Source organism: Plecotus auritus, assembly GCF_963455305.1.
Source record: "Plecotus auritus genome assembly, chromosome: 12".
Classification (NCBI taxonomy): domain Eukaryota; kingdom Metazoa; phylum Chordata; class Mammalia; order Chiroptera; family Vespertilionidae; genus Plecotus; species Plecotus auritus.
Window position 1 is genome coordinate 8,691,687 of NC_137778.1, and position 22,513 is coordinate 8,714,199.

The 22,513-nt window shown below is 52.1% G+C and overlaps 1 protein-coding gene across 31 annotated transcripts in view; it reads left to right on the plus strand.

Annotated features, from left to right (window-relative positions):
- The window catches only part of NFASC (neurofascin), a 180,592-nt gene that overhangs the window by 16,406 nt on the left and 141,673 nt on the right, over positions 1-22,513 (plus strand). For 3 of the 31 annotated variants that reach the window (XM_080648732.1, XM_080648742.1, XM_080648753.1), the window contains exon 1: positions 17,038-17,172. The exons of 25 other annotated variants lie outside the window; for them this stretch is intronic. The gene's annotated coding sequence lies outside the window, so the exon portion shown is untranslated. Of the gene's footprint in view, positions 1-16,997; positions 17,173-22,513 lie in introns of those variants that run through there. 3 more of the 31 variants (XM_080648749.1, XM_080648745.1, XM_080648751.1) reach the window with 3 other exon arrangements.

Consider the following 22,513-nt stretch of genomic DNA (forward strand, 5'->3'; position numbering starts at 1 on the left):
TGGGAAGAGCTCATTGTCTTCCTGCATTGCCGCTGGCTGTGTGGCTGCTGGCTAGCTTGCTTGTTCATTTTTTGTTTTATGTAGGCTGCTCTGAGCCCTATATTCAGCTGCAGCTGGGCAGCTGGCACCTGCTCAACCTTTGCCCCAGTCAGCCCTAGAATTCTCCATGGTCCCAATGGAAGACTGCTGGCTGTGTGTGCGAGGGAGAGAAAGAGAGAGAGAGAGAGAGAGAGAGAGAGAGAGAGAGAGAGAGAGAGAGGAAGAAGGGCAAGGAGGAGGAGGGGAAGGGGAGGAGGAGAAGGAGAAGGGGAGGAGGAGGAGAATAGGGGAGGGGAGGGGAAGGAAGGGGAGAAGAGGAGAAGAAGGGAGAGGGGATGGGATTGTATAAACTGCCTGAAGTTGTAGGAGACCTTCTTGTCAATGGGACTGGTTCTGGGTTGAGAGGACTCCAGACAGATGTGGCTGTCTTTTGGGAGCCCCTGTTGTCTTCTTGCAGATGTGTGTACTAGTAAATGACCATGGTTGTCAGCCTGGCCACCAGTGTGGGAGGGCAGGAGGTGTGCTGTGGTCAGGAGCTCTAGGTGTGCATGGCCCGCATCTTCCCTGATCCCTGGTTATTGTCATAGCAACAGCAGCAGCAGTAAGAAGAAGAGTAAGGTTAGAACAATGGCAGCTAATAGATAGTCAGAGCTTAGTATGTGCTGGGAAACATGCTAAGGGCTTTTAGCGTGGTCTCACTCCCCTGTCCATATAGGATGTATTTTCAGTGGCCCTGTTTTACAGGGAAGTGAAGCATGGGGACTTGATTGCTTTTTCCTGAAGTCTCTCAGCTGGTAGCTATGCAGTTGGGGCTTGGATTCAGACCCTTCTGATCCCAGTCCCATTCCGTCAGGTTGAGCTCTTTCCCTTGTGCTGTCCTGGATGCTGTGCAGATCCTTCCTCCCAGCCACGGAGTGCACTGTAACCCAGCCTCCAGCCCGTGTCCTCCCACTTGAGTGAGAACAAGTACCACTCTGACCGGCTACACGGAAGCCCTTAGCATCTCATGGGATTCTTAGAAGTCTGAACTTGGGAGACTGGGTGTGGCCATGTTGAGTCCCTCATTTGCACAGAGAAAATGAAGCCTGAGAAAGGGCCTCGCTCAGAGCTGTGCAGCAGCGAAAGGCCCAGCCAGGAGTAGACCCAGCATCCAGTTGGTGGCCAGGTTCTCTGTGTGTAGAATGCCTTTGCTGCCACACCCTCCACCCACCTACCCAAGATGCCAGCGTGAGACAGGAGGGAGGAAGGAGGGCCGGGCCTAATTCTCTTTTACCACCAGGCAACTGACTCGCTGTGGGCTACCCAGGCAGTGGAGGGTCCCAACTGGATCTTTCCCCCAAAGTCCACCAGCCTCTTTTCCTTTATGTCCCCACTGCCACTGGCGTGCTTGGGAAGTCAGAGGTTGTAGAGGATGGGACTCCCTCCTGCCACTCCCCATCCCCTTCTACCTTTTCTCTCCAAAATATTCTATAAACCAGAAAATTCCAGTAGATATGAGTGGCTCTTCCCTGGCCCAGTGTGGCATGTACCTCCATCTCCCTCTGAAGGCAGGCCACCTTCCCTGGGAGCGGTAAGCCTGGGGAGTGAGGGGTGGTGGTGGCAGTTACCAGGGTTGCCTGTCTCCTTCTGCGGTGGAACTCGCAAGACCCAGGGCAGAGGGACTCACTTGCACTAGTCAGAGCTCTGATAACGTGAATACAGAGGCAGGTGGAGGGCAGTGTGGGGTCCAGGGGACTCACCCCTGCCTCTGCCTTTGTCTTCCCATTAACCCACTGGAAGCAGCGATGATTTCCCATTTCTCAGAGGGACACACTGAGACTCAGAGGGGCTCAGAACCCTAATGAAAGCCTGGGGTTCCCCCTCCCCCTCTCATCCCTCCTCTGCCCAGGACCTGGCACAACCTCTTAGCAGGAGTGGATGCCATTCAGTCCCTTTGTCATTACTTCTTTTGTACATTTTATGAAAGTAAAACATACAGTAAAGTATACAAATCCATACTTTTCATTTCTTAAACATTGGTTTTCTGGTAATAAACGTAGAAGTTACAAGTTTTGAAAAAATACACGCAGAACCCCCTGAACATTTGGTAATAACTATTAAGATTTGATGTGTGTGTTTTTAGTTACCCTTATCTGATTTGAGAATTGTTGCTAGAAACTGGCTTTGAGGACTGAGAGGACAGGGACGGGGTCGTGGAGGGTCTGTGGCCTCGTCAGGACCCTCGTCAGGATGTTTCGGCGCCGTCCCGGTATGCCTGGCCTCTGATGTTCATCTGCAGCTTAGAAACACGATCACTTTTGCCCCAGCTGTTAAGAAGTCAGATAATCAGCGATGACACTGGCAGGCCATTATTTATTGAACAGCCTGCATTGTTCAAAATACAAAAGTCAGGTTTACAGGTTGGGACGAGAGTCCTGGAGCGCTTGGGGACAGGCCCGGCCGTCCTGGCTCAGTGCTTGAGCACTGACCTACGATCCAGGAGGTCACAGTTCAAGTCCTGGTCAGGGCACATGCCCGGGTTGCAGGCTCGATCCCCAGTGTGGGGCGTGCAGGAGGCAGCCGATCAATTATTCTCTCTCATCATGGATGTTTCTCTCTCTCTCTCCCTCTCCCTTCCTCTCTGAAGACAATAAAAATATATTTTTGAAAAAGAGTGAGAGCCCAAAGAGGCGGGACGTATGTGGCCCCGTTCTTGGGCTTGGCCTCAAACCATTTGTATCTGGAGTTCCCTGCCTTGATCGGCTTCTGCTGGGTATTGAATTACGTTATGTGAAGTGCTCAGAAGAGTGCTTGGTGCTGAGATGCTGCAGGTGTTCACCCATGCCATCATCATCAAGGTCAACATCATTTCCTTCTTCAGGCTGGGTTGGGAACTGTCGGAGCTGCCAGGAGTGTCAATTCTGACCCTGCTGCAATTTCATCCAAGAAACATTTACCAAGGACCTCCTGTGGGCAAAGAGCTGTGCCTGGCTCTGTGCTGGGTAACTGGGCAGACACAACAAAGTCTGATTGGGTGGCAGCTATTTCCCACCGCTTCCTGTCTGACCTCTTGACCCTGCTGTACTGTCCAGTGGGCTCTGGAGCAAGCTTAGCACTGCCGGGCGCACAGTGAGAGAGAGGACTCGGTCAGGAGAAGGGATGCCAGTTCCTGCTCTCCTCTGACCTACCCGGTGACCTCAGCTAAATCCTTCTCTTCTGTAGACCTAAGTTTCTTCGTTAGAAAATTCACTGAGGCCGTCGATTGTTGAACAAGACTCCTTTCCCAGCCTGTGATTCTAAACCTCTGGTTTTAACCCATCATCAATACCTTTATTCCATTTTCCCTCCTGAATAGGAAGCAGATTGGTGCTGTCCTGGTGTGCAGTGTGCGGAGTCCGAGGAGATGGGGGGATGTTGTCTGCTGCACACTGCTGACTGCAGGGGGTTCCCCTCACAGTTCTAACTTGTGTTTCTTAGTCATCTATTGTTTAGTTTATTCGTAATGAATCATAAGTGGAGACAGGGACCATATGGTAGAGTTAGTGAGGAACACAACAGTAATAATAATAATAATTCTACAAATTTGCCTGACGATGATGGTTACCGGGTTGTATTCATTTGACCAGAATTTTTATATAGCAATTCAAGATGTTTCTGGTACTCAAGAGAAGTGACAGTTATATCCAAGTGGGTTTTCCTTCGCTGGGAGTAAACACTGTCCACGCCTAAGAGAAGTGCATATACATCCATCTGAAAGCTTCCCTCTTTTAGAAACAGAATTTTAAATTCACAAAGCACCGAAGATAAGAATTTCCAACTTGAGGTTGTGAGAGCAGCTTCTGACTCTTTTTATACTTTGACATGTGGTGAAATGGTAATAATGTAATTTGATCCTCAAGCCCGACATGATACATGACATGTAAAAGTGTGTCAGTAAATCATACTTTCTTTGTCTCGTTAATCTGAACTAAATTGGACAGTGTGTACCACTTGTTAAATGGGGGGAGTTGAATTTATGCATGTAATAACCACTATTAAAGATTGTATTATTGCCCTGGCTGGGTGGCTCAGTTAGTTGGAGTATCATCCCATTCACCAAAAAGTTGAGGGTTTGATTCCCAGTCAGGTCATATACTGAGGTTGCGGGTTCTATCCCCAGTCAGGGGACATACGGGAGGCAACCGGTTGATGTTTCTCTCTCATATTGATGTTCCTCTCTCTCTCTCTCTTCTTCTCTCCCTCTCCCTCTACTTTCCTCCCTCTAAAAAAAAAAAATCAATAAAAACATATATATTTTTTAAAAGTAACTTAAAAAAATCATTGGATCGTAGAGTTGGAAGGGACATTAGACATCACTGGATTCTATTAGAGCTGCCCCCAATAGAAAGTGGAGTGAGAAGCCTTGTGAGGAGTGAGTTCTGGGTCTTAGGTGGCCAAGCAGAGGCCAGTTGACCCCAGGCCTGGGATGATAGCTGCTCTGTTGGCCTCCACAGCTGGATCCTGGCGGTGGGGCTCAGAAACAAGGGCAGCCACATCGATAGTACTATCTCCCCTCCTTCTCCAGCAGCTAAAAATTGTCTCTGCTGAGGGTGGGTCCGTGGATGGATGAGCTCAGGGCCTGGGCTGGGGACTCCGGGTAGCACTGCTGTGGCACCTGGGGCTCTCACTCCTGGGCATGCCTCACCTGGGTGAGCTGGCTGCTGTGTCTTCAGTGGCTTCCGAATTTCAGTTCCATGTTTCGGGGGAGGGAGCAGCAGCCTTTGAAAGGGGTGCTGATGACACACCTGTGGCCTCACCTAGCCCCAAACCTCTGTTTGCACGCCACTTCCTCCTGCCCTGGCTTGCTGCTTTTCTGACCACATTAACAGATGGAGCAGTGCCACGGCAAGCATGAGCCCCAGATAATCTGCCTGTGGTTTAGGAGTGATCTACTGCATGCCCTTTTCACACTGATTATCCTCCTAGTTTTTCTTCTGTTGAGGCTGAAAACAAATGCTTTAATATACTTGGAGTCCATATTAGAAGTGAGTGGCCTAGAGCGTGTTCAGGCTCAGAAATAAGCTGTCCTACAGATCATGGAGATTGCTTTTAGTTCCCCATAATCACATTAACTGGTATTTTTATATGTTAATCCTTTTCAACTTTGGTTATTCTGTGTGTGTGTGCGCGTGTGCGTGTGCGTGTGTGTGTGTGTGTGTGTGTGTGTGTGTGTGTGTGTGAGCCGTATACCCCATTTAGACTTGACTGGCCTCCTAGAGCCTTCTTTCTGCATATCTCTATACCAGGGTTCAGTAACTGGCTCCCATACTATTTTGGGGTGCAGTTAAAGTGAACCCAACGAAAGCAGAGATTTATAACCCTGAGCCAGTCCTTTGTGTCCTGGCCCTGTCTGGGAGAGTCGCTTGCTGTGTATGTGTGTGTCCTGAACACAGCTTCTCACATGGCCTGTACCTCCTGGCATCGTGGGGAACCCGTGCCAGCCCCTCCGTATCTCACTGACAACTTGGGGAAATCTATGATGCTCTAGCCGTGCCCACTTAGAGAGTGAGAAGGCAGTCCCTGGTGAGGGGGGTGAATGATTCTCAGTGGCTTCTCAGGACATACCTGCCAGCTACTGGGTCATCTAGACACGCTCCTGGATGGATGCTGGCGGGGGAACCCACCCTCAGGAGGGGAGGGGCAGCAGAGAGACGGCTGCAGGGCAGTGGATTGGCATCTGGCCCGCCTTCTGAGGGGCTCTGCCTTCCTGACTGGCTCTCGCCCACACTTAGCCATGAGCAGACTCTGGCAGTTAGATTGTTCGCGGACAGCCTTCCATTGCCATTCCCCATTCCCAGCACCAGCCTTTCTGTTTGTTCCTGGGCAGTGGGCTCATCCAGAGGGTCTATGATGGAGGTTTTGTACAGGTGACTTCACCTACTTCCATTTTCCCTATCCCAGGCCCTTTCATTTTATGGCCAACACTTCACCCAGTAGGTGAGTGTCTGTCGCGGGGAGGCACTGGCTGAGCACCTGGGAGCTTGGCTTGAGAGAGTGAGTTGGGCTGCCTCCCCCACCCTTCCGACCTGTGAAATCCTCGTCTAAGCTGACCTAATTACCCGAGTGAGGGAGCCATTGGCTATTGATCCCCAGCAGACGCTGCACTTTGAGGAGGAGGGGATCCTTGGACAGGATGGGTGTGCCACGCTGGGATTAACACTTTGGTTGCTGCCTTCCTAGGACAAGTGATTCCTTTACTTTGCCGTCCAGTGGGAGTGAACTCCCTTGGAGTTGTTCCGGGCTGGTTGCCCTGCCTGAGGCATCAAGGAATCTCAAGGAATCACAGTCCCAGCTTAGCACAGGTCTGCCTCACCTGGCATTTCTGTTCCTCTCTCTTGGTGGGATCGTCAGGAGAGGATGTATTTAGCCGGAAGCCCTAACCTTTGCTTCCCAGGTCCCCTCCCAACCCTGGCCAGGCAAGGAGCCGCTTGGTTCCCTGGGGAGTCCCTGGTGAGAAGCAGTTTTCACCGAGCCCTACCTGGCCTCACGGGGCTGACAGCCACGCTTCCAGACCCGCCACGCCACCTGCAGGGAGCTGCATCCTGGAGGGTGGTGGGCCAGGCCCGTTCGTGCAGCTCAGCAGCAGGGATCCAGATGTGCTTAATTTTAAAAAAAAAAAAAAAATTTATTTATTAAATTGATTGGTGACATTGGTCAACATGAAAACATAGGTTTCAGGTGTGGGTCTCTATGTTGCAAGACCTGTATGTTGTACCGTGTGCCCCCCACCCAGAGTCAGATCTTCTCCTGTCACCTTATGTTGGGCCCCCTCCTCCCCCGACTCCCTTCCCTCTGGCAACCACCACGCTGCTGTTTCTGTTCATGAGTTTCAGTTTTATATCCCACATATGAGGAAATCATATGGTTCTTAGCTTTTTCTGTCTGACTTATTTCACTTAGCTTCATGTTCTCAAGGTCCTTGTATGTTGTTGCACATGGCGATATTTCATCCTTTCCTCTGGCTGAGTAGCTGTCCATTGTGTCTATGGACCACATCTTTCTCCAGTCCTCTATCGTAGGACTCTTCGGTTGTTGCCATGTCTTGGCCTCTGTGAATAATGCTGCATGAACACAGGGGTGCATGTATCTGCGAGTATATGATTTTGAGTTTTTTCGGGTATATACCCAGGAGAGGAATTGCTGGGTCGTGTGGTAGCTTTATTCTCAGTTTTTTGAAGAACCCCCAGACTGCTTTCCATAGCGGTTGTGCCAGTCTACATTCCCACCAGCAGTGAATGAGGGTTCCCTTTTCTCCACAACCTCCCCAGCACTTGTTAGTGCTTGTCTTATTGATAGTGGCCACGCTAACAGGTGTGAGGGGGTATCTCATTGTAGTTTTGATTTGCATTTCCCTAATTGCCAGTGAGGTTGAACATCTTTTCATATGAGTTGCACTTTAGACACAGGGAGATGACCCTCTACAAGCCAAGGAGAGAGGCCACAGAAGAAACCAACCCAGACAGCACCTTGACCCTGGCCTTCCAGCCTCCAGAACTGTGGAGAAATAAACTTCTGTCGTTTAACTCCCCAACCCGTGGTATTTTGTTATGGCAGCTCTAGAAAACTAATAGACCACCTGCGTCGGCCCCCTGAAAGCCAGCTGTGGTCTTGGGGTGCCCAAACAGACGGAAAACATCATTTTAGCCGTGAAGCCAAGAACTTTGAGATCCCACATAATGGGGTCCCCACAGCCCAGAAACCAGCCAGCAGACCTGGGGCTGGGAAGGCAGGGACTGGCTGTGCAGAAAGCTGTAGCTGCCCCAGTGCCTCCGCTCAGGGTGACCACACAGTCACCCAGCTTCTCAAGGTCCAGTCCCCAACCTAAGAGAACCAAAGCTGAGGACGGCGGAACCCGCCAGTGTGAGACATGGAGGGACCAGCGCTGGAAGCAGCTGAGGCGCCTGGCCCAAGGTGGGTGGGCTCAAGGACCGCTTTGGAATAGAGGCAGCCCCTGCTGTACTAGGTCCAGCGTGTGAAACGGCGAGCGGTGATCTTCAACTCACAAGATAAGCGCTAGGGAGGATGTGAGACTGGGCCCGTTCCCTGGCAACCGCTAATCTGCTTTCCCTCTGAATGGATTTACCTGTTCTGGACATTTCACATTGAAGAAACCGGATAGCGTGTGGCCTTTTGCGTCTGGCCTCTTGCACCCGGGCTTCACGAGTCCGTGTTGCAGATAGATGTACACGACTTCGTTCCTTCATGGATTTCCCCCTGAACATGTCTGTGTCTCTCTATACAAGGACACCAGTCATATTGGATTTGGGCCCATCCTAAGGACCTCATTTTACCTTAATAACCTCTTGAAAGGGCCAAAATTCAGTGCACATCCAGGGCTATTCTGAGTTACTGGGGGTTAGGACTTCAGGATGTGAGTTGTGCGGAACTCAGTTCAGCCCCTAGCAGGTGGACAGAGCAGCAAGGATGCCCAACAGCGAGGGAGGCAGAGACGCTGGGAGGGGGTGGGGGGAGGGGCCTGAAGATTCTTCTGGGCTCCTGTTTGGTTTTAGAGTGACTCTCAGGCAAATACGGAACATGTGGGGGAAGGGAGAGTGATGGTGGCAACAAAGAGGGCACTGGGGGTTTTGGGGAGGCGGGAAGCAGTGTCCATGATCAATAATTTATTCCTGGATACCTTGCAGGAGGGCGTCGTCATGGCAACAGGCCAGCTCTGAGTGGTTGGCCTGACAGTCGCCTCTCAGAGCGGCTGCTCCTCACTCACTCCTCTCTCCCTCCCTCCCTTGCCCCCTCATTTTTCTTGTGTGTCTGGGGAGCCTTTTTGTGGAGTGGAAGCTGCCTGCCTGCTTTCAGTGTGGGGCTCACAACAGCCGTAGCAGCCCCTTCCCCACCCCTGCGTGACCCCGGGAAGATGACCAGGGTCATAGCCTGACTTGTATTTTTTTGGAAAGACCCTCTGGAGTCATCTCATTGGCTTTCCAGGTGCTGCTGTTTCTCACAGCCCGTCTCGCAACATCTTCTCCCAAGTCGGATGCATTGTCTTCTGACCACACTCGCGGTTAGGTGCCTTCGTCCTGGGAGAGGTCTGCTCTAGCAGGGCAGCTGGGAGGGCCGTCCCCTGCCTCAGTCCCCTGGTGAGTCATCTCGGCACTGCCCATCCCTGGCGCTGCCCATCATCGGCGACGGCAGTGGTCCTTCATTCCTTCCTCCCGGCCTTGCTGGACAGGAAAATGCCAGGAGCGTGCAGCTAGCAGAACGTCTGTGACCCTCAGCCTGCTGTATGCTCATGGGGCAGCATAGAGGGACCCAGTAACTATCTGTGCTGTGGAGCGCAGGGAACAGAAGGGAGTCTGCACAGGGCCTCGGAATCACCCCTCACGCCACGCAGGCTCCCACGTGGACCTCTCAGACTTTCCCAGAAGCTGGGTCTTCGTCTGAAAGCTGCTCCGAGCCTCACCCATTGAGACCGTTGAATTTCTGAAGTTATTTTTTCATACACATTACAATTCACTGCTCCCCTGGTTCACTGGCTGTCACAATGAATAAGGGATCTGGGTCTCTCATAACCATTTAAGACTTAATGTTATTAGTCTTGTAATCGCTGCTAAGGGTCTGGTCTGTTCTCTGAATTTGTAAACCCTCATGCACAAAGATTAAGACAACATACCCCTAAGCTGGAGGCTGCCCAGGGGGCTGGGGCTTGGCGACTAGCCTCAGCTGCCTGGCTGGTGTGAGTTTCCTGATGGAGCTGGAGCTGGGTGTGCAGATGGGCCTGGGAGCAGCTGTGAGCCCCACAGGGCTGAGCGGGAAGGGAGGGGTGTCCTGCAGAGGAGCATGGCCTGGGCTGCCCTCATGACAAGCAGCTGCTGGTGAAAGAGCCTGACTCCAGAGCAGGGACAGCTCCTGCCCCGCCCCCTCCTCAGCCCACAGCTCGGGCCTTGATGGCCCGGAGAGAAAGCAGAGATGCCCTAGTCAGATGGCCCCGCCGCTGCAGGCAGAGATTAGAGTCGATAGGGAACCCAACCGTGTCAGAAACGTCATCCTCTGGGTTTATCTCCCGCAGTGTCCCCCCTTCTCCCCACGGGGGACGCTTTTCCACACGCGCTCTGTTGAGTCCTCACTGAAAAGCGTTTATTGTGAGTTTGATAGTTTTGCTGTGGGGAGGGCCAGGCACACGGCTGGTTGTCCCTGGTGTGCAGGCCATTGTCCCCGCACCACCCTTACGCCTACCTGTGGGGGTCCCAGCACTGCTGCCTGCGAGCGCTCCCTGCCAGGGCTGCACCGCTGCCCTCCGCATGCCACGCTCCTGCCAGACATTAGCATGGGAATTCTGCGCCCCCCCCTTTTTTGTAGTAAAATACACAAACTTACCATTTTAACCATTTTAAAGTGTGCAAGTCAGTGGCATTTAGTACAGTCACCATGTTGTACACGATCATCGCTGTCTAGTTCCAGCATGTTTTCATCATCACACAAGGTAGCCCCCTACCAACTGAGCAGTCGCTCCCCAATCCCCCGCCCTCAGCCCCTAGCAGCCACCACTCTGCTCTTGTCTCTGCCGCCTGGCCTAGCTGCGTGCTTCATGTAAATGGGATCATGCAGTATGTGGCCTTTGTGTCCGGCTTCTTTCAGTTACCATGTTTTCAAGGTCTGTCCACATTGTAGCCGGTGTCATACTTTATTCCGTTTTGTGCCCGTATAATATGCCACGGTCTGTGCACCACGTTTCCTTTAGCCATTCATCCATTAACAGGTATGTGAGTTGTTTCTTGTGAATAGTGCTGTTACGAACATTTGTGTACAGGTTTTTGTTTACGCACCTGTTTTCAGTTCTTTTGGGTTTATACTTAGGAGTGGAATTTCTGGGTCACAAGGTCATTCAATGTTTAACTTACGGAGGAACCACCAGACTCTGCCCACTTCTTTTTAAAAAAAATATATTTCTTTATTGATTTCAGATAGGAAGGGAGAGAGAGAGAGAGATAGAAACATCAGTGATGAGAGAGAATCATTGGTCAGCTGCCTCCTGCACGCCCCCTCTTGGGGAATCGAGCCCGAAACGCTGGCATGTGCCTTTGGCCGGAATGGAACCCCGGACCCTTCAGTCCTCAGGCCGACGCTCTATCCACTGAGCCAAACCGGCTAGGGCTCTGCCCACTTCTTTACAGTGTCTGTCTTCTTTTGAGAGAGGGAGCAGCCCACTCCAGGCTCTCACCTTTGGCAGCCACTTGTGCAAAGTTTCTGGTCCTTAGCCCCTGGTCAGGACACGGCGTGGGTGCACACAACATAGTCTAGGTGACAAAGGAATGATTCCTAATTGTTTTTAATGGTGGTACCCGATCTTCCTCACCCAGAGCTGCACCTTTTGGGGGCTGAGATGGAGTTGGCTCAGAACCTTGTTTCACGCTCTAGGAAAGTCTTCGGAGATCTTTCCTTAGTGATCATTCTTTGATTTTGACACTAAACAGTAGCCCCAACTACATCACTCACCATCTTTCCTGTTCTGGCTCTATCCTTCAGCTTAAGAAAAGAAAAAAGACGTGTGCCACCATGGCCCCATCAAAAGAATACGCTCTAGGCTTTGAAAGCAGTTCCAAAAGGAAGCTTCAGGAATGTTCTGAGCACAGGCCCTGCGTTGCTGGAATATGCACACCGCCCGCCGAGGGGATTTCTTTGAAGAGACAGCACTCATTTCAATGTATAAATTCTGGTGTGCTCATTTAAAAGATCCGTGGGAAGGCTTTAACGCCTACAATAAGAAGGCGATGTGAATGCTTATTGAATTATGTACACCTCCCGGAAATCGAAGAAAGATATGCATTTTAGGAGTTTTAGGGAAATGAAGTCCAAAATACTACCTGGGAACGTGTTGGGACGGTTAACACAAAATAGTATTGCCCAGCTGCTGGGTAGGAGAGGGGTTAGGGAGGAGCCCAAAGCTTAGAACAAGCTCCCCATTTCCTTAAGGGTTAGTGGGGCCGCTAGTTACCCAGCCATGAGGCTGGCTGGGGAAGGGACCCTTCCAGACTTTGCATTTGGAATGTTCTCCATTTGGGGGGAGGGGCAGTGTGAGGAGAAGGGAGCTGGTGAGAAGTACAGGTGAACTGGTAGCTTGGTGAGTTGGTTTACACATTGAAAAATAGCATGCCTCTTGCTTCAGCCTGGACAACCCAGGGCTGTCCTTCCAAGGTTTTATTTAGCCGGTGTTGGAAGTCAGGCAGAGAAGTTTTGGGCAAATCCAGCAGACCAATGAGCTGGGTCTGTTTGACCTACTGGGTGGTGGTGTTTTTCCTCCTTGTTCAAAAAGCTGAAGTCAGCAGTGAAGGGTCAGAGGAGTGTAGTTGGTTTCTTATGGGATTTCGGAAACAGGTTGAAGGCTGGTGGCACTGTCCCCATTTTACAAGCAGGCCCGAGAAGTGGATGACAAGGTCAGCAGAATCTCAGAGCCAAGAATAGATTCCTCCGCCACCCCATCACCCAGTCACTCACTCCAAGGTTTGAAGAGCGTCTTCCTCAGGGAAATGCCGCCTCAGAAAACGGTTTCATGTCATTGTCTCCTTTGTCCCGGCAATCATTTATTTGGGGTCAGATATTGGTGGGTTTGACAGCAAAGCAGAGAAGGACGCTGCCGTGATTTAAACATTTTTATGTTGCAGTGAATATATATATATATATATATATATATATATATATATATCTCGTAAAATGCCATTTTAACAATTTCAAGTATATATATAGTTCAGTGGCATTTGGTATATTCATAGTGTTGTGCAACTGTCACTATTGTATCTCCAAACCTTTTCATCATCCCACATCTAAACTGTGACATTAAGCGGTAACTCCTCATTCCCTGTTTCCTCTAACCTCTGATGAACTCTGTTCTACTTTGTCTATGAATTCTATTCTGGATCGTTCATACTAAGTGGAATCACACAATATTTGTCCCTTTGTTTCTGGATTATTTCCATTAGCATCATGTTTTCAAGGTTCATTGATGTAGCAAGTATCAGCACTTCTTCCTTTTTTATGGCTGAGTAATATCCCGTTGCATGGATGGGCCACATTTTATTTTCCATTCATCCACTGATGGACACTTGCCTTGCTTCTGCCTGTTGGCTACAGCGAAAAATGCTTTGGTGCGCCCTGGTGTGTAAGTATCTGAATCCCTGTATCCAGTTATTTGGAGTAGGGATTGCTGGATCATATGAAGATTTTATGTTTGACTTTTGAGGAACTGCAAATTGTTTTCCACGGTGGCTTTACCCTTTTACATCTCCATCAGCAACGTAGGAGAGTGCCAATAGGTCAACATCCTCTCCAGTGCTGTTATTTTCCATTTTACTGATTATAACTATCCTAGCAGGTATGAAGCGACATCTCCTTATGCCTTAATTTGCATTTTCCTAAGGATGAGTGATATCGAGCATCCTTTCATTTGCTGTTAGTCATTTGTATGTCTTTTTTGGAGACATGTCTGTCAAATCCTTTGCCCATTTTAAATTGGGTTGCCTGTCTTTTTTGTTGTTGAGTTTTAGGAGTTCTTTTTATATTCTGTGTAGTGAACCCTGTGCAGATGTGTGATTTGCAAGTATTTTCCCCATTCTGCAGGCTGTCTTTTCCCTTTCTTGATAATGCCCTTGGATGCACAGAAGCTTTAAATGTTAATGAAGTCCCATTTATCGGTTTTTCCTTTTGTTGCTTGTGCTTTTGATGCCACATCTAAGAATCTATTACCAAACACAAGGCCATGAAGAGTTACCTCTATGGTTTAGACTCTTATATTTAGGTTGTTGATTGATCCATTTTGAGTTCATTGCTATATGTGGTGTGAGGTAGGAGCCAACTTCACTCTTTTGCATGTATAAATCCAGCTAGCCCCGCCTCGTTTTTGAAGAAACTGTTCTTACCTCATTGAGTGGACTTTGCACTCTTGTCAAAAATCTATTGGCCATAGAGATGTGAGTTAATTTCTGGATTCTCAACTTATTCCATTGATCTTACCTGTTCTTATGCCAGCACCACACCCATTCGGCTACTCTAGTTTATGGTAGGCTTTGAAATGGGGAAATAATGAGTCTCTGATTTGTTCTTTTTCAAGAACGCTTTGGCTATTCAGAGCTTCACACAGACTCAGGCCAGGCTGCTCAGGGGCCCTCCCATTCTCCTCCCAGACTCACGTCTGAGCCACTTGCTTCTGGACGGTTGCTCGCAGCGGGGTGACCCGGGGTCTCAGTGCTAGGCGGGCCTCAAAGGTGCCCGCCTCCCGCTCAGTGCTGGGATTTCAGCAGCTCCTCCGACAGGGTTCACCAGCTTCTGTTTAAACACCTCAGGCAGAATCCTTCACTGCAGCAAGTTTCCTGTTGTACTGGAATCGGCTTTCCGTTCTAGAAAGTGAGGATTATGCACCCAGAGACAAGACCGGACCCTTCGCCACAGCAGTTCGCAAACACAGTTTGAGGGCCTCAGGCTCGTCCAGCCTCACCCCGAGCCCTTGAATCCTGGGTAGTCCCTGGCCACGTGGCATTATTGCTGTTCTGTCCTGGTGTGGAAGAGTGGGTGGGCTGGGTGTGGCATACCAGTCCTCTTAGGAGGGGGCTGTGGCTGGCACGGGAGTGACCCCGTGGGGGTGGGGTGAGGAGCGCCACTTGGCTGCCTGCTGGGACAGCATGGAGCTCCCCCGGGCACGCAGCTGTTGCTCCAGCCTTCTGTGCTGGTGTGGGCTGCCCTCTGCAAATGTGACCCACTTTCTGGCCACCCAGAGCCCTGGCAGTGCTCTGCCCCACTGCATTCTTCCTCTCTGGCTGCCCACCCGCCCCACCCCTGAGAGCCACTGGGCAATCTCCGTGGGTCGAGAAAGGGGCTGTTACCTGCAGGTGGCTCTGAGGGGGTGGCCAGCATGGCTGCTTCAAGAGAGCCAGGGAACCATCCCGAAGCAATGGATGGTGGGGGCAGGGGTGTGTGGGGGGGTAGCTACCCACTGGGCACCCCCCACTATGGATACTTGCCTGATTTTCTCAGAATCTTACTTCCTTGTATTCCTCTTCAATGCGGGATAAATCCGGTCTCTCCATTAACCCTTCTATAACCTGTGGATATGGAAAAGGGGCTGCCTCTGTGCTCTGCCTGCCATGCACCCCCCCCCCCCCATTTCAGCTGTGAGCCTTGGGCAGGCACCTTCACCCTGGTTGTACCTTTCTCCTTCCCACGCTCTCACAAGCTGCACTAGCCCTGTGCTCATTAGAGGCGAGAGAAATGTCTGAAGAGCCCCTGGGAAGGGCCGGGCGAGGGCCAGGTGAGGGGCTAAAGGGGGCCGGGGCCAGGTGCCTGGGTGGCTGACTTGAAGCTCAATAGGAGGCAGCAATGTGATGTGATCCTCAAAAAGGTGCTCAAGGTGCGCTTCCTCAGGGGAGGGTCCATCCAGGACCAGGACCGCCCTGTGCTCGGTGCCGGGAATCACGTTCTGCTCTGGGCACCACACATTACAAATACTTTTTCTTATCAGCACAAGTAATATATGTTCTTTGCAGAGAATTTAGAAAATGAAAATAAGCACCAGGGAAAGAATGCAAATTATCCATAATTTCACTACCCAGGATAGCCATGGTTGTCCTATTTTTGTCATCTTTTTCTTTTACTTCATAATTTTTCATATTGCTAATATTCTTACGTATTGCTTCACCATTTTAATAATGATATAATATTTCATTGCTGATGACAGTAGTAAGAAACGGAGATTTTTTCTTTTCTTAGCATTTACCATATGTGTCAGGCACTGACTCTTCGTAAATGGAGGTTGATATTTTTGTTATTATCCCAATTATGCAAATAAGGAGAGTGAGTTCCAGAGAGGCTGAGTAACTTGCCTGAGGTAACACAGCAACACAGGACAGAGCCCCGTTCATCTGGCTGTAGCACCCTTCTTTCCACTCTCTCCTGTCTGCCAAACCACAGACATGCCATAGTTTATTTATCATTTCCCCCAGGGATGGCTGTTTAGGGTGTTTCTGATCTTTTACCGTTATAAACAATATTCTGATGAGCATTTGTGTGACTTCAATATTATAATTATCCTTGATTACTTACTTACTATCTACTCCCAGAAATGGAATTTAGGGAACAAAGGGCATCGACATTGTTCAGACTTTTCAATGAATTTCCGACTTCAGGATGTTATCAAAGTACACGCTCAGCAGAGGATAGGAGGACTGAGAGGGAGCCTGCCCCACTCAAGTCTGACCCTCACAGGGGAGACGGGACATGCAGTGAACGGAAGCAGTTTCATAAGGTGCAGCTGAGGGGATGGAGTTATTTATCCTGAAGAAGACATGGAGTGTTGGCGGGGTGAGGGCCATCGTCATGGCTGTAATCAAACATGTGAAGGCTGTCGAGTGGAAGAGTCCAAGGCCCTAGGACAGAGGTGGCCAGTGGGCTAAATTTGAACTTGTGGAGAGCTGTTGTCTGTTCGGGGCCAGCACATGGCCTTGGACAGGCAGGGTGGGTGTTGGGTAAATGTTACACGGCCTGCTGCCATCGCTGGCTTGGGTTTGTGTACGGCGTGCATATGTGGGAGGGCTGGTACCACCCATGCCACGCTGCCCCCCCACAAAACATTACGTCTCTGAACCTTAACTGGGGGATCTGCTCCCCATCCCACCCCCTGCCTCGAGGAGCCTGGCCCGGCCTGGTACCTCTCTCCGTCTATCCCCTCGGAGCCTGAACAGCACAGCCTGGCTTGTGTCATGGGCCATACAACTCCTCCATTATGCATGAGGGGGACCCAGTGGTGAGTGAGTGAGCAAGCCCGAGTGGGGTGGGTATCAATAAACAAGTGTATTGTGTGGAGTTCCATTCATGGCACTCTCAGAGGACATGGTGGGCTTGAGATAATAAAGCCCTGTTTATGCCACGGAGGGCTGGGGAGGTGGTGGGTGGGCGTGGCAAGGAGCTGGGAGACCAGGGACTATTTCGATTCCACGTCTGGCAGGGCTGCTGTGTTTGCTCAGAGGCCAGCATCCAAGGGGTTTGGCTCAGGCCTACATCTGTCTACTGCATGGCCTGGGGTCTCAGAAATGCCTAGCTTTCCATCCCCACTCATCCCCATGGAGGGAGTCTGAGAAGACGCTGCATGAGCTGGACCACGACTCCATCAGGAGAGAGGTAGGATGGTCGACTCCGCGCCCCACCCCCACCTCCCCTTCCAGGTGAGCCCTCTGCTTTGGCTTTCAGTGGCTCCGAAGTGGCATGGGTTAGATTGTGCATCATTTCCTAACACTGCTGGAATCATGTGCAAGGTCTGTAAGACGCTTCCTAGCGATTATAGTGAATGTGCTGATCTGTAAGAGAAGAGAGGCAGGCCGCAGGCTTCCAAGCCCGGGTGTGGGTGGGCAGGGGAGCTCCGGTCCGAGGCATGAAGGTGTCTGGGAAAGTGAGATGCTGAAGAGCATTCTGGCAGAGGGAGAGTTCAAGGCTGTGCGTCTCATTGCCAAGGCCACATTAACTCGGCGACGTGTCCAGGTAATGCTGAGCCTCTCCCTTTCTCTCCTTCAGCCCTTGGATGTTGCTCTGATCTCCAACATCCCAAACCGGCCCTCTCTTTCCAGCCCGGCCATCCCTCTCAGTCTGTGTATCTCTGGCTCTCGGAATTTAGAGCTCCTGGCTAGGAAGAAATGAGAATAGGTCCTTTTGCTCTCAGCTGGCTTCTAGGGATAGAGAGCAGGTCCGGATTCAAGGGAGTCTTGGTTGTCTGTCACTTAGAGCTGAGCCAGAGCAAGGAGAAAGCCAGGGCCAACGTCTCCTGGCTCCGTCAGGAGCTGGCGCTGCCCGCTTTGACCTTTGCGAGTGGCTCTGGCCCAGAGCTACCCTGACTCAGGAAACCCTCGGCCCGAGGCAGCTCTGTCTAAGATGTGCGCTGATTTGGCTGTGAGTTGGGAGGGAAAGGAGGCCAGTGGTTGGGACAGTCTGTCCTGCCCTCCTGAGGGGTGCAGGGCTTCCTCTGGCAGCGGTTGGACAGTGACTTTAAGTTTTGGGTTGAATTGAAGATTCAGTTACCCTACTTCACCAAGGAAGGCTTGGGGCTGCGTTGGCGCCAGAATGGGCTGATTCTAGGTTATTGGAGGAACACTGCATCCCTTGGCTTAAACCAGAAGAGGACAACCGTCCCAAAGGCAGGCCAGAACCGCCCACCCCCACCCCGGACAGAGTGCCAGGGACTCCGGGCTGCCCCTGCACCCCTGTGCCTGGAGCAAACAGTGCAGCTTCCTTGGCAAGCACCCCGGCACTGCCCGCCTGGCCTAGCCTTGGCTGTGGGCTGAGGAGGAGGCTCTGCAAGCAGTGTAGCCCCTCTCGGGCCCTCCACTCCTGCGTACGCTGTGGACACTCACACCCCCACCCCCACCCCGTCAGTCTGAAGAAGCAGTGACTATTCGAAGCATCTGCATGCTCCTAAGAGCACCGTGTCTGTGATGACTGTGCTGTGCTGGGTCTCTTCCACTTACGTAGAGAGGGTGTGGGAGCTGCTGAAACAGCTGGAGACAGGAGTGGGGGGGGGTGTGGTTTACCCAACCGACTCCGCCCGGCCGGGCACCTGGCCTGGAAGACCGACCCAGCATCCTCCACCAAGCCTTTCAGGGATCCTCCTGGCCACGTTTCCTGGGTGTCTGTTGCTGTAGGAGGCTCAGCGACAAGGGCTTCCTCACAGGCAGGCAGGCTGCGTCATGCGGGGGCACTGCCCTCTCTGAGGCTGTCCGTTCGTGGTGTCCCAGGAGGAAGGTGGCCTTCCCAGTGATGGGAACGCCACCAACAGCTGTAACAGTGGCGACTGTTCTCTCGGAGGTTCCTCTGGGACAGGCACTGTTCCGAGCACTTGACGTTGGTCCTCTCAGGTAACCCTCCCGACAACCTGTGCCGTCCTCCTTCCTGAATCCATAAAACTGAGCCCCAGGAAGTTACACTGCACAGTCAGACCCCGCCAGGTTCCACCTGGCCCCAGATCCTGGTCTCCTGGATCCCTCTTCCCCTTTTTTTAAATATATTTTTATTGATTTTAGAGAGTAAGGGAGAGAGAAACATCAATGATGAGCAAGATGCATCGATTGGCTGCCTCCTGCATGCACACCAACCAGGGGATCAAGCCCGCAACCGAAGTACATGCCCTTGACTGGAATCGAACCCAGGACCCCTTAGTCCACACGCTGACACTCTGTCCACTGAGCCGAACCGGCTGGGCCTCTCCTGGAGCCCTTATGTCATGTGGCCGCCCAGTTGAAGGCAGCAATGTGCATGGTTCTGGGGCCACAGGAGTGAGGTCCGATGCAAGGAAAGACATCGGCAGTGAGCGGGGCCTTCTTCCTCAGAGACCTTTCAGAAGCGTCCAGCCTTCCTGCTGGACTCCGTGTGGGCGACCACTCGAGGGATTTCCTCTCAGTGGCCTGTCCACAGAAGGTGCTGGGCCAGTGGCAGCAGCACAGGGATTAACCACCAGCAGCTTCTAGGCCCACCAGCTGCTGAGATTTGGGGTGGGAAAGGCTGGGGAGCTGGAGAATCCCCAGGGTGGGACAGGGAGCCAGAGAGAACCCCCAGGGAGCTCTGGGCAGCCTGGGATTAGTGAAGTTTTGTTTCCTCCCTCTGGTCAGATATGCCTCCTTCACCCAGGAAGAAGTCCTCAGCCTCGGGGAAGAATGTGCTGGAGCAGTGTGTGTGCATGTGTGTGTGCTTGTGTGTGTGCATGTGTGTGTGCATGTGTTTGTGTGTGTGCACATGTGTGTGCATGTGTTTGTGTGTGTGCACATGTGTGTGTGCTTGTGTGACTTGCTGCAGCGATGGGTGGGTGCAGCCCAGAGCGGGTGGTGGAGTGCCAGACGCGTGGGTGTGGAGCCAGGTTGCCTGGTTCCAGTCCCAGTTCCACCCTGAGCCGTGACTCCCGGTTTCCTCGTCTGCCGAGTGTGATATTAATAGCGCCTGCCTCTTGGACTTTTGGAAGATAAATAAACTCATCTATGAAACCATTTAGCACAGGAGGAAAAGAGGAAGATTCCTCTATCCAGGGCCGTGTGGCCATTTGGGTCTCTCTGCCACCAGCTCCCCCCCTCACCCCCCAGGGTCCTACGCTGTCCTACGCTGGGCCCAGGCCTGCACGCACGCACACACACACCGAGTGCCAGTTGTTCTGTTTCCTGCCGCTCATCTGGGGCCAGGTTAACCCCCCAGTAGTCCCCTGGCTGCTCCTGCTGCCACCCCCATTGGCTGCCGCAGGAGCCAGTGCGAGGGAGATGCTCAAGGTGCAGGTCTTTGCTCCCTGGCTGCCCTCCGCCCCATTTATTTCTGGTCCCTGGAGGTGAGAGCCCTCTGCCAGCTTATGCCTCATTTCTGACTTCCTGGGACACAGCTCAGCTGGTGTCCAGCTCTTTGGGGGCCTGAGGATCAAATCATGGCTGATTCCCCACTTCTGCCCCGTGATGGCCTCTTCAGGGCCCTGCATTTCTAACCCACCATCCTGTGTCCACCTCTCTCTCCCCGCCTTCGGCTCCTCCTCCTGACTGCACGTGCCCAGAGCTTCCCTTTCCCTGCCAGCGCCCTTCTCCCCTTCCCACCTCTGCCTTGTCCCAGGCCCACCATCCAGTTCATCATCTCAGGAATTCGGGACACTTCGTGCCGAAAGCAAACATCAGTTGACATTTAGAAAGACTTGGAGGCCCACATTCTCATTTCCGTGCTAACACAGCATGTTCTCCTGGTATTGGAAACTAAAGGCAGGCCGGGGGATGAGGTCAGCCCACATATATTATAACTTTCCCACTTGGCTCTAGGTGGGCAGGGTCAGACTCGGGGGGTGGGGGTAGAGGAGGATGGCTTCTGCCTTCTGGCTGTCCCCCATCACTTCCATGTGCTTGGGATGTATGTCCTTCTCATCCCTTCCATGACCTGGTGAGGCAGATGCTGAAGTCCCGTCTGTCTGTAGGAGGGAAATGATGAAGGTGGTGACTTGCCTCAGGTCGCCCAATGATTAAGGGGGAGAGGCGGAGTTGGAGTGCGGCTTCTAGAAGAAGGTGGGCTGGGGAGCGGATGTTAATGCAGGCACCTTGAATGTTGATTCCCCTGGAGCTGGCTTTCCCACTGAGCAAATCCAAGCGTCTTGCTCATGTCCCTTCCTCCTATGTCCCCATCCCCTGGCTGTGCACCCGTGAAGAGAAGAGGGCAGACCCGGCCTCCCCATTCCTTCGGCCTCCAGGTGAAACCAGGAGTGGGCAGACTCCGAAGTCCACAGGCCTGAGATGGACTATGTGGAGGGAAAGAAGAACAGAATAGGGACCTGGAAGTGCCTGAATAAAGCAGGATGCGAGTCAGAGTACTTCACCTCCTGAAAAACAAGCTGTGAGGGAACATGGTGCAAATTGTTTGCAGGTTGTCCAGGAGGCCTGGAAGCCTGCACGGGCCATGGCGACAACTGCTTCAGTCCTGGGCCCTGCGCTCTTCGCCGATCTCCCCTCCCACAGCCCTCAGCTCCCCTCACCACGCTCTTTGTCAGGAGAACGTTAAGTGACAGGCAATGGGCTAAGCATACACCAAGAGCCAAGGGTAGGACCTGCCCCCCTGCCCCCTCCACAAATCTCCGACGAAGACAGGATGTTACTAAGTAGTTCCGAGGGCGCCTTGGAGCTCTAACTTCCATCCCCCTGAGTCAGGTCTGATGGGGTCCTTGTTTGCCTGACTCGGAAATTCTGGGCTTGGTGGGAGAGGTGGAGGCAGGCGGGGCCTGCAGGCCTCTTAGATGTAACGTACAATCTCGGGGTGAATACAGCCCTCTGGGATTTATTGTCATCTTTAGAGCATGTACGTCTGCCTCCTAAGTTACTACTAAAGCATGCGACTCTCTTCCCCGAGCTCTTAGGGGTTTTGTTTTTTAACTTTTAAAATCTGAATTGAGGTATAATTTACACTCAATAAAATGTACTCGTTTTAAGGGCAGTTAGCTGAGTTTTGACAAGTGTATGCACCCATGTAACCCCCCACTCCATCAAGATGTAGAAGGTTGCATTGCCTTACATGTTCCCTCATCCCATTTGCAGCCAGCCTCCCCAGGGCCCTGCCCCAGCAGCCCCCGCAGCTTTCTGCCAGTGTGGGTTGGGTTTGCTCATTCCAGACCTTCCGTGTGTGCAGTGTGGTCCTGGGGTCCCTTCCCGCGCCAGATACTCCTTAGGGGAGAATCGTTTGAGACTCATACCCTCTGCACCCTCTTCATCCTGCCCTGAGTCCTTCCGCCTCCTCTCTCCCCGGTTTGTGGACCTGGGTACCAGGGTCCGCGGCCGGGAGGACCCCCTCTGCCTCGGCAGTCAGTCCAGGGAAGTAGTAGAGAGAGATTTGCGGGAGTTCTGGCCTGTGGCTGAGGAACTCGAGATGTAGAGGATGGCTCTCAGTCAGGAAATGGATGTGGGATTCTGGAAGGGAAGCCCTGGGTCATGTGGGGGAGGAAAGGCGGCAGGGATGGCCTTTCCTGCTGCCG